This window comes from Amia ocellicauda, chromosome 15 (genome assembly GCF_036373705.1).
Source record: "Amia ocellicauda isolate fAmiCal2 chromosome 15, fAmiCal2.hap1, whole genome shotgun sequence".
Classification (NCBI taxonomy): Eukaryota; Metazoa; Chordata; class Actinopteri; order Amiiformes; family Amiidae; genus Amia; species Amia ocellicauda.
Window position 1 is genome coordinate 22,301,070 of NC_089864.1, and position 7,694 is coordinate 22,308,763.

Genomic DNA, 7,694 nt, shown 5'->3' on the forward strand with positions numbered 1-7,694 from the left:
GATTCGGGGAGTACTCTAACATAGAGCTGTGACGGTTGTGTGCCCTATTGGCAGATACCCATACGTACGCGCACACACACACACACACACACACACACGCTCAAAAATACTGGATTCAGCGGATCCCTATGCTCACAAGAAGAGAGAAACAAACACAAAAACAACTTTGAAGAATACCCCTCTGTGCTTTTGCCATGGCCGTTTGGCGCCAGCACCCACTTGGGGCACAATAAAACATTCATTGATTTTTTAAACCTCTTGTGCCAGTTGCCATGGGATATCCCCATAAAGGACAGCTTAATCCACTATTTGAAAGGCCTTGTCAAGGTTTGAAAAGACTTTGCTAAAAAGGCCGATAAACTGTGTTAGGATTCAAATGAGCAAGACATTAGGCGTTAGACAATGGTATTGCAGTAAATCCCAAGCAAGCAGGAAATGTCACCTTAAGCATAACTGAAATGGGACCCTTTTCCGATGGGGTGGCATCTCCTCTTCTGCTCAGTCCTGCGGAGAGTATTGAGTGTTTGACATAAAATGAACTGTTACTGACTCCACCTGAACATTGTGTTTCCTTTTTACTCTATAAAAAATGTTAGTTTCAAAAGCTAAAGAATCTAGAGAATTTAAAGTCTTCTGCACAAGGTAAGAGCTGGCTAACTTGGATTGGGGGTCAAGTGTCTTGAAATTAGGAACAAAATGGGCCTCTTCCTCAAGGCTAAATCATGATCTGGCAGGTCAACAGGTTTAACATTATGAAGAACTAAATGTAATATTTCTAGATACATTTCACATGCCTAGAGTTTTAAAGCTGACTGTTTCTCTGTTGCTCTTTGGACCTGGTTAAGGCTGACAGCCTCCCTCAAACAGTATAGATTCTTTCTCTCATTTCAAATATAGCTATCTTATCTCTAAGGCTCTGCATTCTGTTGTTTCACTACATCTTGTTGTTAAACAAAACTTTCTGTTAGCATCCTTGACCAATAGGTTTTTCATTCATAAAGTCTACGTAGTAAGTAATTTAAATCTCTTGTTAATTAGTTACAATTTGCTTAGTAAGCTTGTTTGCACCAATCAAGAAGGAAAGCACCGTCTTCTCTGTCTTGTACGCAACCCATAAAATACCAAATGTAACTTAGAATTGTTGAGGAAACTTCTCCTGTCAGGCTCCCTGGTGCTGCCGGAATAAAGAATCAACCTTCTACCACACACTGAGTCTCTTGCTATTTTCCACAACTCTTCACATTACACTCAATTTATACAAAGAATAAAGAAAGCATCTTTTGTATCATGCAGTACACCTGTTTGGAGGCATCTGCATTCGTTATGTTCCTCCACTCATTCAGTCAGGTTTTTCCTTTAATTTGTCACCCGTCTGTCTTTGACATCTATGTAAGTAATTACAGTTTAATATAAAATCAAGCTTATTTATCTTGTTCTTCACAATTAAATGTGTAAAGAAATGTGAATGATATGTTAATGATCTGATCTTTGTCTACTATTTACTCTTACAGCCAAGTATATGGTAAATGAGAAGACGCCCAGCCACAGAGATTCGATTTTGTTGTTATAATTATTCTGTGAATGAAAAACTTATAAGTATAAGCCTGTATTACATACACATGTGCAAGTTAGTTACTTTTCCTGTAGTGCAGTGGCACTCTTCCCTCTGAATTAGGAAATTAAAACCAGTCACTGAAAATAAAACTAATTATAATAACTGTAATTGTACTTTAAGAGAAGCTTTCATTTGGATGAGATTGCTTAATAGTATGGACCTAAATTAGTTACTCAAGTGAGTCTGTAAAAAGCACTTTATTATCTGATACTCTAGTTAATAAGTTTCAGTCGTATATTGTCTTTTTATCTCTTAAATGTCCACTAGATGTATACCAGAGAAAAGGAATACTAACTAATGCTTTTCTTAAAACTTATGCCACAGACAGGTGGTAGCCTGGTAAGTGGGTAGCCTAGGCCTCCTAGTAAATCAATGAAATGTACCCTGGGCTTTTTAAAAATCACACAATTGAACTGGCAGGGTTAATCTGAAACATTGACACTCAACTGAGCGAGTATTTTCACTGTCCTCATTAGTCCTCCTGTTCAATTTGAGCGAGAAATGTGGGAATCTATTTTTCTCTGCCAGAATAGAATGGGGTTTGTTTAAAGGACACTCTCAGTATAAATTGATGATAACTTATTGTCTTGTTCTTCCTGTCTTCTTCATTGTTGACAATTAGGTTTTTACATCATAATCAGAGCAACCAATCTCTACAACTGTATTTGTCCTAGATCTGGTGTCAAGTTATAACCTATAACTGAAAAGCTCTCCCTATCACTCTGCATGCTCCATCCTCAGTCCCTTGCAGACACAAACTAGAACTTGCAATTGGATGAGGAGGACAGCCAGTGAACAATCATTACAATTACATCTGGATGGGAAGAGAATGAAACACCAATATACACCGCCCGCAGCAAATATAGCTGTCAATAGCAAATCACACTCTAATCAGAAATACGCTTGCACTTCACGCTCATTATGCAACTCTGTCTGAAATAAAATCGACGGGGCTGCTTTTCATCCTTCTGCCTACATTGCAAATAGATCAATGCTCTAATTATTGTCAAACAATGAGTTATGAAACTCGGCTTTCAGGAATTATATGAAACCCATTTATAACTTGAAAGCCCTCATGCACTATGGAAAATAACATCCACATTTCATTTTTTTAATATAATGGATTTGCAAAAGACAGCCACGTAATTCTGCAAAGCAGTTTTGTTGCTAAGCGTATTATCTGTAAAGGCGCAAACACAACAATGCATAGGACTCAGCTGTATCTTTACATGTCTGTTTTTAAATGTCTAGTGTGTCTGCTTCAACAACATTGATGGGTAATGTGTTCCAGACTCCCACAATCTTATGTGTAAAGAAGTGCCCCATGTTTCCAGTCTTAAAAGCATCATCTCGTGTTGCCTTGTACTGTATGTGTGAAGACAGAGCTACAGCCTGCCACTTCACAGAGATCTAAATTGTTGATATTCCCTTGTAGACTGGAGAGGTCTGGAGGGAGTGTAAGGAGAGATGAGAGTCGGTGCAGACTGTCTGGTTAGTGTACGGAGTCAAAGTCAAATGTGAGCTGAGATTGAGAGCTAGTGCAGGGTTATGGTTAGTAGAGTAGCACGTAGAAATCAAGGCAGAGAGAACACCAGATGGGCAGTCGAGTTCTGGATGAGCTGGAGCTGGTGGATAGCAGTTGTTTGCAGATTTGTAGTAATCTAGGCGGAAGAGAACCAGGGTTTGGACAAACAGTCAAGTAGTTGGTGAAGAAGGGATGGATTCTGCATATGTTGCTCAGGAAGAATCGGAAGGTGCATGTGAGAGTGGAGATATGCTGGGATTAGGACAGAGCAGGGCCAAGGGTGACTTCAAAATGATTTGTTGAAGATGAGGAGGGGAGTGTGGTAGTTTCCAGTGGAGTTGAAATGGAGGGATCAGTAGAAGGTGAAGAGGAGGGAATGAAGAGTAGGTCAGATTTGGAAAGGTTCAGCTTGAGTGCATCCAGGAGGAGATAGCACATGAAGAGATGCTAGGAGAAGGGAAACAGCCAGAGAGGACTGAGGAGTAGAGAAGGGAGGAGATGAGGAGCAGATGCCTGCAGGAGGCGAGTGGGCAGGGAATCAAGGGCACAGATGGTGGGTTTGTGACCTTGAAGCAGAGAGGGGAGCTCAGAGTCAGAGAGAGACGAGAAAGAAGAGAAAGACGTTAGGTCAGTAGGAGACCCAGAGGAAGTAGATGCTTCATTAGGGAGATGTGGAGGAGAAGGGGGGGGGGTGTTAAAGTGTTTTCATATATTAGTGATTTCAGAAGAGTAGAAGGAAGCTTAATCATCCTCAGAGATAGAAGGTGGAGGAGGAACAGTTGGGGGGGAGTCAAAGAGGGACGAGAAGATGGAGAGGAGTTTACAAGGGTTATTGGCAAAGGATTAAAAGTACGATTTTTTGGCCGAAGTGAGTGAGCAGGAGAATACAGACAGCAGAAAGCGATAGAGGTCAAGGGCAGCTGGGAATTTGGAGCTCTTCCACTTCTTTTCAGCAGGAACATGGATCTGGTTGAGTGAGAGAAACTAAGGGAGGAGGTGAAGGAGGAGAAAATGGCCAAATAGCACTGTTGACAGATAGATGTGAACGCAAGCAATAGGAGGTAAGAGAGAAGACCAGGGTGGAAGGGAAGAAAGAGCGGAGATTCTGTCAAAAAGTGATGGTAGGCGTGGGTGGGGTGGAGAGAGAGAGGAGGGAGAGGGAGAATGATGGCCCGAGATGACCAGAGTGGTCACAGACAGAGCAGAAGGGGAGGCAGGCTCTGGAGAAGATAAGGTCCAACTGGCGGCCTTCCTTGTAAATAGGGTGTGATGGAAAAATTGAAAGAGTGAAGGAGGAGAAGAAATCCACACAGGTCAGCTTTGTGTAAGGACTGGGATGTTGAACACTGACTCCCATCTGATCTTTGCACATTGGCTTCACAGTGGCATCCTAACCAGTTTCCTGCTTCCCGTGTGCTCAGTTTGGTTCTGCAGTTTGATCTGGGTAGTAACTGGTGGGTATGAAGCTCATTCATCAAAATTTTGCTGTAACCTTATCCTGATTTGTGCTTCTCTCCGATTCTAAATATATAGTCCTATTTAAGTTTCATGATTGTAAACTCAGACGGCAATAAAATGTGGAAACTTTGCAGGGGGATGAATACTTTTTCAAGACACTGTATATTAAGATTATTTAAATTATATTTTATAGACATGTAAATATGTTACAGAGGGTGAAGGCTATATCTTTGAAAGCATTTAATAGACACCTCAAAATCCCAATCTCAATCCCACAGCAGAAGATATAGATGGTCAATAAATCAAGTTACCACTTCTCTGAAGAGGTCAGCACAATATAACACCCATTCAGTTATACTCTGTTGGAATTTGATAGTATGCTAACAATGCATACCTTTAATGGTCTACCAAGATCCATAACCAGTAGCATACAGATATTATAATTGCTCTTTGATTTTTCCAGGAAGAGGAGTTCACTTGTGGAAGGTTAAATAAACAAAAATGACTTTTTGACATTTCACATGTGAGTTAGGGAGAAATTAAATGTCAATAATTGGATTTGAACAGACTATATTATCCCATTAACGCAGGACTTGCTATATGTTAAACTGTTTCAAAAAGCAAGGCAGATAAATCATGTATAATATAGGCTTGCTAGTACATATTCTCCATCTGAATTGAATAATTATAAATAAACATATTTTTAACACTTAAATAAACACACTGGTCTTCCAATGTAGTCATATCCTTGATAAAATGAAAGAAAAGTGTTATAGCATAAAAAAGCAGGTGTATATTTAATACCTGAACCAAAAAAAGGTACAAAAAAATCATATCAATATCATATCTGTCAAATATAGTTATATATACACACATTTTTTAACCATCCCCCCAAAAAAATTGCTTCAGCAAATGCAACATACATAAACAGGATTTGGATTTTGTGCATATGTGTTTTTCTTTTTTTTTATTAGAATAGTAGCAGCACAGGCAAGGAAAGTTGAGTTATTTTCCAGAGCTCCTGTGAGACTTCAGAAGGCAGTGTTGAATAATATGTGCTGAACTGCTCTACAATTTTGTAAATGTAAAACCTAAATTAGAAGTTGCTGTATATTTGGGCCTTGTGATGCATTCAGATTTTTGTGTCTGTTCCCTTATAATTGCTTCAGTCCCAAACTAATAGCCACCTCAGGCAACGTTGCAGCATTCAACCTGAGATAAGTAGTGCATCATCGCTTGCCAGTATTCCTGAGAGTAACTACACACTCAGCTGCTGTCACCACATGTGATAAAATCCCCAAAGTTTACCAATTGATATTATTTCCTTAACTCTGTATGGACACAATAATCTAAAAATGTTACTGAAGGTTCAGATCTAGGAAACGGGAGAGTAATTTAAATGGTGCTAAAAATATGTCTTTTAACTTCTCACAATACATTTTTACCTTTTTGGTAATAATAGCCATAATTATGTTTAATATTGCCATTAACTCATGTGACTACTGAAGAGAGATTAAATTCAACATTTTATGAATATGTATTTATAGATTGCAATATCAGGTAAAGGTCAAGAAAACATACTGGAATATAAGTTAAAACATTTTTAAACTATATTAATATATTTCAATATTTATGAAATTATTGAAGAAAACGTATTAGTGTTATTATTAATTATTTCTTAGCAGATGCCTTTGTTCAGGGCAACTTACAAAATATAAGTGCAATACAAAGTGCAATAATACAGTGCAGTTCAAGGCATAATACATTTTACAAATTGACAATTTACACAAGTGTATATGAGAAATACAGTAAACAATATATAAGGTTTTACATACTAGAATGAAAAAGCTGCTAGGGGCAGACAAGCTGTTAAATTAAGAGCTAAGGGATAGGGAGCATATGGGAAATCAAAATAAACAATACAAGTGCAAGTAATGCAAAGGCAAGTGTGTGACAAAATGTTGTATAAGTGCAATCTTACAGGAGAAAAAATGACTAAATTAAAGTTATGTCTGAAAAGATGTGTCCTGAGTAAGCGCCAGAAGAAGGTCAAGGACTCTGCTGTTTTGACTTCGGTGGGACGGTTGTTCCACCATTTAGGGACCAGGGATGAAAAGGAGCAGCTCTGGAGGAAGGGGAGTGGAGAGGAGGCAGAGTTAGTCTTCTGGCACTGGAAGAGCGCAGTGGTCTGGAGGGGATGTATGGGGAGACGCATGTCTGCAGGTAACTCGGTGCAGTCTGTTCGAGACAGCGGTAGGTGAGGGTCAAAGTCTTGAGCTGAATGCGTGCCGGTATCGGGAGCCAGTGGAGGGAGAGGAGCAGTGGAGTAGCATGTGCGAATCGGGGCAGAGAGAATACCAGACGAGCCGCAGAGTTCTGGATAAGCTGGAGAGACGGGTAGTAGTTGCAGGCAGGCCAACCAGGAGGGAGTTGCAGTAGTCCAGGCGGGAGAGGACCAGTGACTGGAGTCGAGTAGTTCGTGAGGAAGGGACGGATCCGGCGTATGTTGATCAGGACGAATCTGCAGGTGCGTATCAGTGTGGTGATGTGCTGAGTGTAGAAGAGCGCAGGATTGAGGGTGACTCCTAGGTTCTTAGCTGAAGAAGAAGGAGAGAGTGTCATAGATTCCAAGGGGATCAAGATGGAGAGAACAGCAGAAGGTGAGGAAGAGAGGGAGGGAAAGAGGAGATCAGATTTGGAGAGGCTGAGCTTGAGGTGGTGTGAGTGCATCCAGGCGGAGATAGCAGAGAAGCAGGAAGAGATGCGAGAGGAGATGAGAGTGTCGGATGAAGGGAAAGACAGGAAGATCTGGGCATCATCTGCATAAAAATGGTAAGAGAAACCATGGGATGCAATGAGGGGGCCCAGGGGGTGAGTGTAGAGAGAGAAATGGAGGGGGCCCAGGACGGAGCCTTGGGGTACGCATGTGAGGAGAGGTTGGGGGGTGAATGAGGAGCCTCGCCATGTCACTTGGTAGGTCCGGTTGCTGAGGTAGGAGGAGAACCAGGTGAGAGCAGTCCCAGAGATTCCAAGGTCAGCGAGGCAGGAGAGGAGGATGGAGTGATCAACGGTGTCAAATGCTGCAGAGAGGTCAAG